The following is a 9,765-nucleotide window of genomic DNA, read 5'->3' on the forward strand; positions in this document are numbered from 1 at the left end:
GGCGTGTAGAGGCGTTCTGGATGTGTTGAAGCCGTTTCAGGAGTTTGGCCGAGGCTCCTGCGTAGAGGGCATTTCCGTAGTCCAACCTGCTGCTGACCAGGGCCTGGGTGACCGTTCTTCTCGTTTCAGTGAGGATCCACTTGTGGATCTTGCAGTGCATACGGAGGGTGTTGAAGCAGGAGGAAGAGACGGCGTTGACCTGCTTAGTCATAGAGAGGGTGGAGTTGAGGATGACCCCTAGGCTGCGTGCGTGGTCGGTCAGTGTTGGAGCTGTTCCCAGTGCGGTCGTCCACCAGGAGTCGTCCCAGGCCAGAGGGGTGGATCCGAGGATGAGGACCTCCATCTTGTCCGAGTTCAGCTTCATTCGGCTGTTCCTCATCCATTCGGCCTTCATTCCTTTGTGGAGGTTGGTTTTGGCGGTGTGGGGGTCCTTGGTGAGGGAGAGGATCAGCTGGGTGTCATCGGCGTAAGAGATGATGTTGAGGTCATGCAGTCGGGCTACATGGTCGAGCGGTGCCATGTAGATGTTAAACAGCGTTGGGCTGAGGGATGAGCCCTGGAGTACGCCACAGATGTTCTCGGTGGCTTCGGAGTGGAAAGAGGGGAGGCGGATGCTCTGTGTTCTGCCGGAGAGGAAGGAGGTGGTCCAGTCCAGGGCCTGCTCTTGGATCCTGGCGTCGTGGAGGCGTGTGCGTAGTGTGTAGTGGCAGACCGTGTCGAAGACGGCTGACAGGTCCAGGAGGATGAGGGCCGCGGTTTCTCCGTTGTCTAGCAGGGTCTTGATGTCATCGGTGGCGGCGATGAGGGCAGTTTCGGTGCTGTGGTTGCTGCAGAACCCGGACTGGGAGGGGTCCAGGATGCTGTTCTCCTCGAGGTAGTGGGTCAGTTGTTTGTTGACGGTCTCTCGATGACCTTCGCCGGGAACAGGAGCAGGGAGATGGGCCGGAAGTTCTTGAGGTCCTTGGGGTCTGCCTTGGGTTTATTGAGTAAGGCGTTGATCTTGGCGTGCTTCCAGCTTTCCGGGAAGGTTGCTGTCTCGAAGGAAATGTTGATGGTTTTCCGGAGATGGGGTGCGATGGCGGTGTTGGCTTTGTTGAAGATGTGGTGTGGGCATGGGTCAGATGGAGATCCGGAGTGGATGGTGTTCATGATCTTCATAGTGTCGTCATCGTTAATGTTGGTCCAGGAGAGCAGGCGTTCGGTGCGGGTGGCGGTTGTGGGGGCAGAGGTCTCAGTGGTTGTTGGGGTGGTCGTGGCATTGAAGCTGTCGTGGATGTCTGCGATCTTGCGATGGAAGAAGGTGGCCAGCGAGTCGCATAGGTCTTGCGAAGGTGGGATGTCGTTGGTGTTGGAGCTGGGGTTGGAGAGTTCCTTCACGATGTTGAAGAGCTCTTTGCTGTTGTGTGTGTTGTTGTCTAGGCGGTCTTTGAAGGAGGCCCTTTTGGCGGATCTGATGAGGTGATGGTGTCTGCGGGTGGCGTTCTTGTGGGCTGCGTAGCTGTCCAGTATTCGTTCACGGTGCCAGTTCTTCTCTAGCTTTCAGTAGGTTCACTGGGAGGCCTGGAGGTCTTCAGTGAACCAGCTGGCTTTCTTGCTGGTGTGGCTGTTGGAGGGTTTCTTGAGCGGGGCGAGGGTGTTGGCGCAGTTGTCGATCCACTGGGTGGCGGTGTCAGGGTCATTGGGGTCAGCGGCTGGGCTCTGGGCGAGGGTAGTGGTTAGCTGGCCTTCGGTGACTTTGCTCCAGCAGCGGTGAGGCATCTGTTGGGTGCGGTGGTGCGTGGTGGGTTTCCGGATGGTGAAGTAGATGCAACGATGGTCGGTCCAGTGGAGTTCGGTGGTGGGGTTGAAGGAGACTTGGGGGCTTGCGGACAAGATGGGGTCAACCGTGTGGCCGGCGGAGTGGGTGGGTTTTGTGACGAGTTGTCTGAGTCCGAGATTGGCTAGATTGTCGATCAGGGTGGTGGAGTTGGTGTTGTTGTTGTTCTCGAGGTGGAAGATCAGGTCCCTGAGGAGGTTGTAGTCTGTGGAGGCCAGGGCGTGCGTGCTGACGGCGTCTGTGATGGAGTCGATGAACTGTGCCCATGGCCCGGGCGTCTGTACACGAAGGTACCTGTGAGGGTGGTGTTGGGGTCAGTGTGGCTCTGGAAGTGCAGGTGTTCGGCGGTGCTGAGGGTGTCGTCGGTGTTGGTCGAGACCCTGAATGTGTTCCTGTGGACGATGGCGATTCCTACTCCTACTCCGTTGGTGCGGTCCCTGCGGGTGATCTTGTAGCCTTCCGGGATGGCTATGGCGATGTTCGGTGCCGAGGAGGGGTTCAGCCAGGTCTCCATCAGGAAGGCAACGTCTGGGGTGGTTGAGTCAAGTAGGTCCCAGAGTTCAACGGCGTGTTTGCGGGCAGAGCGGGTGTTGAGAAGAATGCATCTGAGGTAGTTGGCTTCTTTCCTGGTCGGTGGGTTGGCGGGCCGGATGCTGGTGAAGCTGCAGTTCCGGCAGGAGAAGGGTCCTTGGGTGTGCTTCGGGGCGGCCAGGCAGCAGGTGCATGATCGTCCGGCGTTGAGTGTTTGGAGGGTGTGTGGAGTTGTAGCGGAGACGGGTGTCGTCGTGCTCACGGGGCCAGGGCTTCTGGCGCTGGGCGCAGTCCAGGCGCGGACGGGCGCAGACGGGCTTGCCTTAGGCGTGCCTTTGGCGCACCCACAGCGCAACCACGCAGCGGCCACCACAAGAAGGGGAAGTGGGAGGGAGGAGCAGCTGGGAGGAGGGAGGGGACGAATGAGTTAGCGGGGACGCAAAGGTGGGAAAACTGCAGCAGGAACGGCGGGGGAACAGAAGGCAAAAAGGGGCACTGGGCACAGAATACAAAGTGAAAAGGAGAAAAAACGAATCAATTAAGCAGTGCAAAAACAGGGGCAATACAGTAAAAAGCAGGGGTGGCGGGCCGCATAGGATACAGCGGCGGGAAAAACGGGGGCAGGAACAGCAAGTGAACAGAAGGCAAAAGGGGCACAGGGCACAGAATACACAGAGACAATTTAACAATAAACAGAGGGGGAGAAAAACAAAACAATTAGACAGAAAAATAGAAGCAGTACAGTGCAATCAAAATCAACAGAAGTAATACAGTGCAAGCAAAGCAAACCTAAGGCCAGCCACTGGCCACCAGGGATGAGGCGCAGGTGGAAGCCTGCGGGTGGAGGAGGGCCTCGAACTAGGGGCAGTGGCAGCAACAGTGGACAGGGAGCACGGGCACTGTTGCGGCATGGGGAGTGACCTGCCTGAAGCAGGGTCAAGGGTCGTAAATGTAATATACCAATTTACCCCCAAAAAATCAAAAAAGAATTTGCCACTTCCAAAGGAAGCCTGCCTAGATGACCTACTAAATAATTCCCTTGTATTTACACAATCAAAAAATTTTCATTTTAACATATTTTGAACCACTTGGTCCATTCTCTAAAAGCTCCTTCAACCACTTTACCCGATGATTCCTGTTGTGGAATATCCAATTCATCCCCTTGCACCATTTTATTAGAAAACATTATTAATTTGATCACAGTCCCACTTCACTACTCACTAATGTTCTAAATAATAAGTCAACACATACCTCTAAATGTAATTTTATCCCAATTCTTTCCAAAAAAGCATTTGTCAGTATTTTCTTCCTCTCATTCGTTGTAGAAGTTTTCTGGGTAAAATACACGTGTTACAGACAGTTAATCACTACCCAAGAAGTGTCCCACTATACTACTTCATTCGACCTAAAAACTCCTCCAAGCACTATACCCAATGATTCCTGTTGTGGAATTTCCAATTCGTCCCCTTATAGCATATCCTCTGCTGAACAACCTACGCTGTAAGTCATCAAGTTCTGACCTAAAGTCTTCATCCAAGCTACAATTCCTCCGGATTCGCACCATCTCAGATGAATTGTAGCTTGGATGAGGACTTTAGGTCAGAACTTGAGGATTTACACCGTAGGCTGGTCAGCAGAGGATATGCTGCAGATGGCTCAGCAGGTGCAGATCGGTCACACAGGGTTTGAATAGTGATAATGAACTGCATCACTTTTTGGATTAGAAATGTGATGATGGGGGGGTGAGACGTAACACCTGGAGAAATGGAGCATGATTAGATGGAACGAGAATTGATGCTTGACCCATCAGGGAGGATTTCAGATTGTGAATAGTGTGTTGCAACCCAATGGGATTGTAGTAATAGAAAGGGTCTATAAAGGACCATCATTGTTGGTAGAGGGCAGCGCATGACAGGATTGATTCTATCTGGGGGGTTCAGAGACTTATGAGGAAGTAGTGACTAGGACTCTTTCAGTAATAAGAAACATCTGACATAAACGGGTGGAATGTTGGAGGCAATTTTTTAGATATTCTTAACAGTATGATTGTCTCATGGAGTAGTGGAATGGCAGAATATGAAAAGACATGCTTAACACAACAGAGAGTATGATTGTCGCACAGAGAAGCAAGTAGATAGAATTGCGGTTCATGGTTTTCCCCAGTAGTTAGGATTATTGTACGAGCTCATTTGGTGCAGTGGATAAATTATTGTGACCTCTGTATTAGACAATACGAGTGCAGAATTAAAGGCGATGGGTATCAGAATAAGAATGTGATGTTAGGATTACCTAATGGAATCTTTGGAATGTAATGATTCGGAAGAGACTAGTGCACAACTTTTGTGGTCCAGGTGTATATGTTAGAAGCTGAACGGGCAGGAATATGGGTTTGCACCTGACTGGCGGCATTTGAATATGAAATAATGCCGTAAAAAATTTACTCCTAATAATTTTACTTCGAAGAACTCTGATACTCAAATTGCCATATAGAAGGAACATAGCATTGGGTCAGCTTGGAAGCTAGGATTTTCGCTAGTTTGTGACTGAGATTCAGCAACAATAAAAAGTTGCGTGAGTTTGATTGGATTAGTGATGTAAAGTGTGCATTGTGATTGGTTTTAGATCATCACTGAACGTCAAGGTCAGGCATTATGACAGGCAGGTCAGGCCGGGAGCGGATAGGCTCATCGGTTGGACATCATTCGTGGAGCAGGATACGGAAATGGAATGACGAAATTTGAAGGCCATGCCCTACGACAGGCAGGTCAGGCAAGGAGCTGATAGGCTTTTGTGGTTGACGTCATGACACATGGCATATTCTAATACCTTTTCGGAGGCGGGGTTGACTTGAAACAAGTCGGATTGGTTAATGAGAGTGGAGGACCTGAATGGGAACTTCAGACAAGGTATGCAAATTAGGTACTTCTGAGTACTCGTATAGGATTGGTCCTTGATATATTTAAATATAGGCTAAAGGTGGGAGACGCATTCATATTGGGATTTATCGGACCGGCTGCGACGGACAGGTGGAGAATAGTTGAATCGGGCTTAATACAGGTGAGCGGAGGGAAGAACGGACTGTTAAAAGCGGGCTTTATGTAATAGAGATTTTGGGTGGCTTTCGGAGATGAGGGAAATAGCACGATGATATGGTTTACTGAGATGGCATCATATGACGGGGAGACCTTAGCATATGGGAAGACCTTATTACAGCTTGCTCGGAAACAGTTTTTTAAATAAGAATGGACGGAGTGAATAGCTGAATCAAAAGAGGATTGGATCAATTGAGAAATGTTGGGCTTGTAATTGATTTGAGATTACCAATGTTGCGGGTATATGGGGAGAGTTGATCTGATGAAATAGGATAGTGGGAGGCTTCTTGGACAGTGATAAACTGTCGGTTACATGTATTTCAGTTAGAAAATTTCTACAACGAATGAGAGGAAGAAAGTACTGATGAATGTCTTTTTGGAAAGAATTGGGGGAAATTACATTGAGAGGTATGTGTTGACTCATGATTTAGAATATTAGTGAGTACTGTAGCGACACTGAAATTAAATTATTAAATAATGTTTTCTATAAAATGGTGTAAGGGGACGAATTGAAAATCCCACAACAGGAATCATTGGGTAAAGTGCTTGGAGGAGTTTTTAGGTTGGATGAAGTAGTATAGTGGGACACTTCTTGGGCAGTGATTAACTGTCTGTAACACGTGTATTTTACTCAGAAAATTTCTACAACGAATGAGAGGAAGAAAATACTGACAAATGCCTTTTTGGAAAGAATTGGTATTAAATTACATTTAGAGGTATGTGTTGACTTATTATTTAGAACATTAGTGAGTAGTTAAGTGGGAATGTGATCAAATGAATAAATAATGTTTTCTAATACAATGGTGCAATGGATGAATTGGATATTCCACAACCGGAATCATTGGGTAAAGTGCTTGGAGGAGCTTTTAGAGAATGGACCAACCGGTTCAAAATATGTTAATATGGCGATTTTTGATTGTGTAACTACAAGGGAATTATTAAGTATGTCATATAGGCAGGCTTCCTTTTGATGTGGGAACATGTTTTTAGATTTTTTTTTAGTAAATAAAATTTTTTGATAATTTGGTGTTTAAAGAGATTCATTAATATAATCGTCAAGCACAATGGAATTGTAATCATGTATATAGGATATGTGGGGATCGCAACTGATTTGTATATTATTTTTTCCTTTTTTCAGCCCTAGATTGGACAAAATGCCTAGGCTGAGGCTGATTGAATTGTGAAGTTTATTGGATGAATTCTGAATTTATATGGTTGCGAATAAAATACAGAACTAGACAAGGAAGTTTGCGTGTGGACTAGATCTTTAATCAACACAATAATTGATTGAATACATCAAATATTAACACAACGCTCCTTCTCAAGAATAGCTTTTTTCTTCCAATACTACTAGTTTTTTTTGGGGTACCACCAAGATTAAGTAAGGATGACGGGGCCGAGTCTCCCTTGAACATATCCTCAAAGGTACTGACCCATTCGTTTTCAGTGATAGAATGCAGTATGTAACTATACCTATTAGTACTAGGCTTCAAATTGTTTAAGCAAGTTTCATTTTACAAGCAACTAACCAAATGTGCTGCGATATTCACAAAATGCCTAAAATTTTACCTTACCGTGCGTGACATGCCTTTAATAAAAAGCTTCACATCACTTTGCAGAATGTTCCTGAATAGTTATAAAGTTTCTAAATATTTGCTTGAAACACTTTACTGTTAAATAAAGTATATCCTTATTTCACCAACTAAATACAATGCATTAATAGAAAATTATGACCTTTTAAGATATTGTTTCTTATTTTTTAATGAAGAGATGCGGTGCTGAATAATATTCTTTGCAGCTGATGTTTCTAATTCGCATAGCCTATCGTTTACCCAACATACAATTTATTTTATTAGAAGGTTAAGAATGCGCATGGTCTGGCGAGATATTTTGTTAGGGCTCCAAAAAGTGCTACCAGGCCAGCCTAGAGCTACAGTGCATGTGCGCGGGCGCGCACGTCGTGCTTTACCGCAATTACTTTCACTTTCGCGGCCGCTTTGATGTTTGATCGCGATATCCGTGAGGCTTCAATAGATTGCAGCAGTTAACAACACAAGCATTGGCATAGCCAATAGGTCTCGCTTTTGGGACCTTATAAGTGTTTAGTTATGCAACTGTTGCATGGCTAAACACTTATAAGGTCCCAAAGGCGAGACCTATTGGCTATGCAAATGCTTGTTCCCATTATGCTCTTACCAGTATACCATATCCAATATGAAACAGAATGCTATTGGCTTAATGCTGAAGGCAGAACCCTGATTTGCTACCCTTTTCCGACCTGATTTGCTAATTGCAGTTGCTACTGCTTCTGCATGATTATTTTACTGCATTGCTATGAATGTGCCGAGTTTGATGAACCTCTCTTTATGGGAAGTGCAGTCATAGATTGATTGGATTTTGAGCGTTATGCTCTCTCTCACTTTTGCCTATTGATTTTGAACTCTTTATGGGATCCAGCTAACATCATTTTACCCCATTATTAGATAAGGGATTCTTCCCTTTTTGGAACACTCTGAATTCATTTATTATGAGTTGTTCTAACCATATTTTTGTGATCTATTCTGTAATCTGACTGAAACATTTAGCTAATTGAATAAAAGGAGAAAGAGAACTTACTAAACTTTGATTAAAATAAAACCCTTAAAATCTACACCTAACTCTAATTACTGTCTGAGCTTAGAAATAGCAATTGTGATTTTCATTTATATGATGTATAACTCCTGGTATTCTCACATATGACAGCAAAGGTCTGTTTCAGAGAAGTAAGAGACAAAACACCAGAGCGGAGATCAACCGTGATGATATGAGCTAGAGATGTGAAACCATTTATATTTAAAGTGATTCCCACTCCAGCAGCAGTAAAAACCAAGCATGTAGATATTGCATACTTTTGTGTGGATGTGTGCAATTTGCTGTATCGTAACTATGCGGAATTTATGCAAAATTATGTTGATTAAGTGGAATTATATGAGGAGTGTAACCCAACATTTAGCTCTATTTTCTAGCGCACATTGCACCCTCCCACCCAAAATGGACCTGAGGCTGCATTTTGCGCTAAGAAAATAGCGCTACATGCAATACAACGCGAACAGCAGCTGCCAGGAGCTGCTCGCACTCGCTATGTTCATCATGCCTGTGCTCTGGCAGCAGAATGTTTGTGGCGATTACTCATAATTATGCCTAGTTTTTAGTAATTTCAAAAGAGCGCCACGATCACTCCGGCGTAATTAAAATTACACCCAGGTCCATTTAAAATGTATATTGATACAAATAGTAGGGTGGGTGTAACTGCCATAATTCTCACTAGCATAATTACTGCAAAGTTACTCATAATTATGTGAAACATGTAAGCCAGCATTTAGTTCTATTTTCTTTGTGAAAAGGTACCCTTTTGTCAAAAATGGACCTGAGTATACATTTTGTGCTAAGAAAACAGCACTAGATGCTAATAGACACAAACAGCGGTAGCCAGCAACTGCTCACTCTAATTTAGTTTGTTCCAGTGCTCCTGCAGTATAATTATTTACCCCAAATTAGTCCTAATTACTTAAGCGGGTGTATATTCTGTAATCATAAGACTGATGTATAATAACTGAAATGACTCTGTTTGCTTCGGCGTAAGTAAAAGTTTGTCCAGGCCTAATAAAATTGAAATCAGGATCATGTTAAAAAGTTTCTGTAGTTTAGGAAATACCATTAGATTGCCAACCTGTCATTAGAATGTGTTTTCTCATTATAGCAGTGCACCTTAAAATATCAGAGGCAAGGAAAGAGTTGATGCTATTAAAAAAGAGTGCAAAGACATGGAATCCCAGATGGACGGTCAAAAGAGCTTGAAGATGGATGTGAATTATTTAACACATTTTCAATACATAATTGCAATAACTTGAGATAAAGGCAGTGGTCGAAGTGCATTTGAAAAGTATGGGAACTTTTATGCTGTGGGCAATGGGGGCGGGGTGAGCAAGCATGAGGCGAAGTCAAAGGAGTGGATGAAAAAACAAAATATTCTGTAACTTTTTCAGTCTTTCACCTTCAGGTAACTACATATGAAATAAGGCACAGCTTGAATGAAAAATAAATGTAAGTTAAATTAATCAGTAGGAAATGCACTATTGTACATTATGAAACCTCTATTAGTTAATGCACTGTTGAGGTCTGTGTCTGTTAGAAGAGAGCCACAGACCCGAATCCTGGTTCGTGCAGTGGAGAATAGTGACTTTTATATGTTTAGTGCTACAACGTACCAGTATGTGACAGGAAGCACTGTGAATATGTAAGATATTATTTTAAACTTGCATTATACACAGTATAAAATAGGCTGCT

Source organism: Triturus cristatus, chromosome 1_2 (assembly GCF_964204655.1).
Source record: "Triturus cristatus chromosome 1_2, aTriCri1.1, whole genome shotgun sequence".
NCBI lineage: Eukaryota > Metazoa > Chordata > Amphibia > Caudata > Salamandridae > Triturus > Triturus cristatus.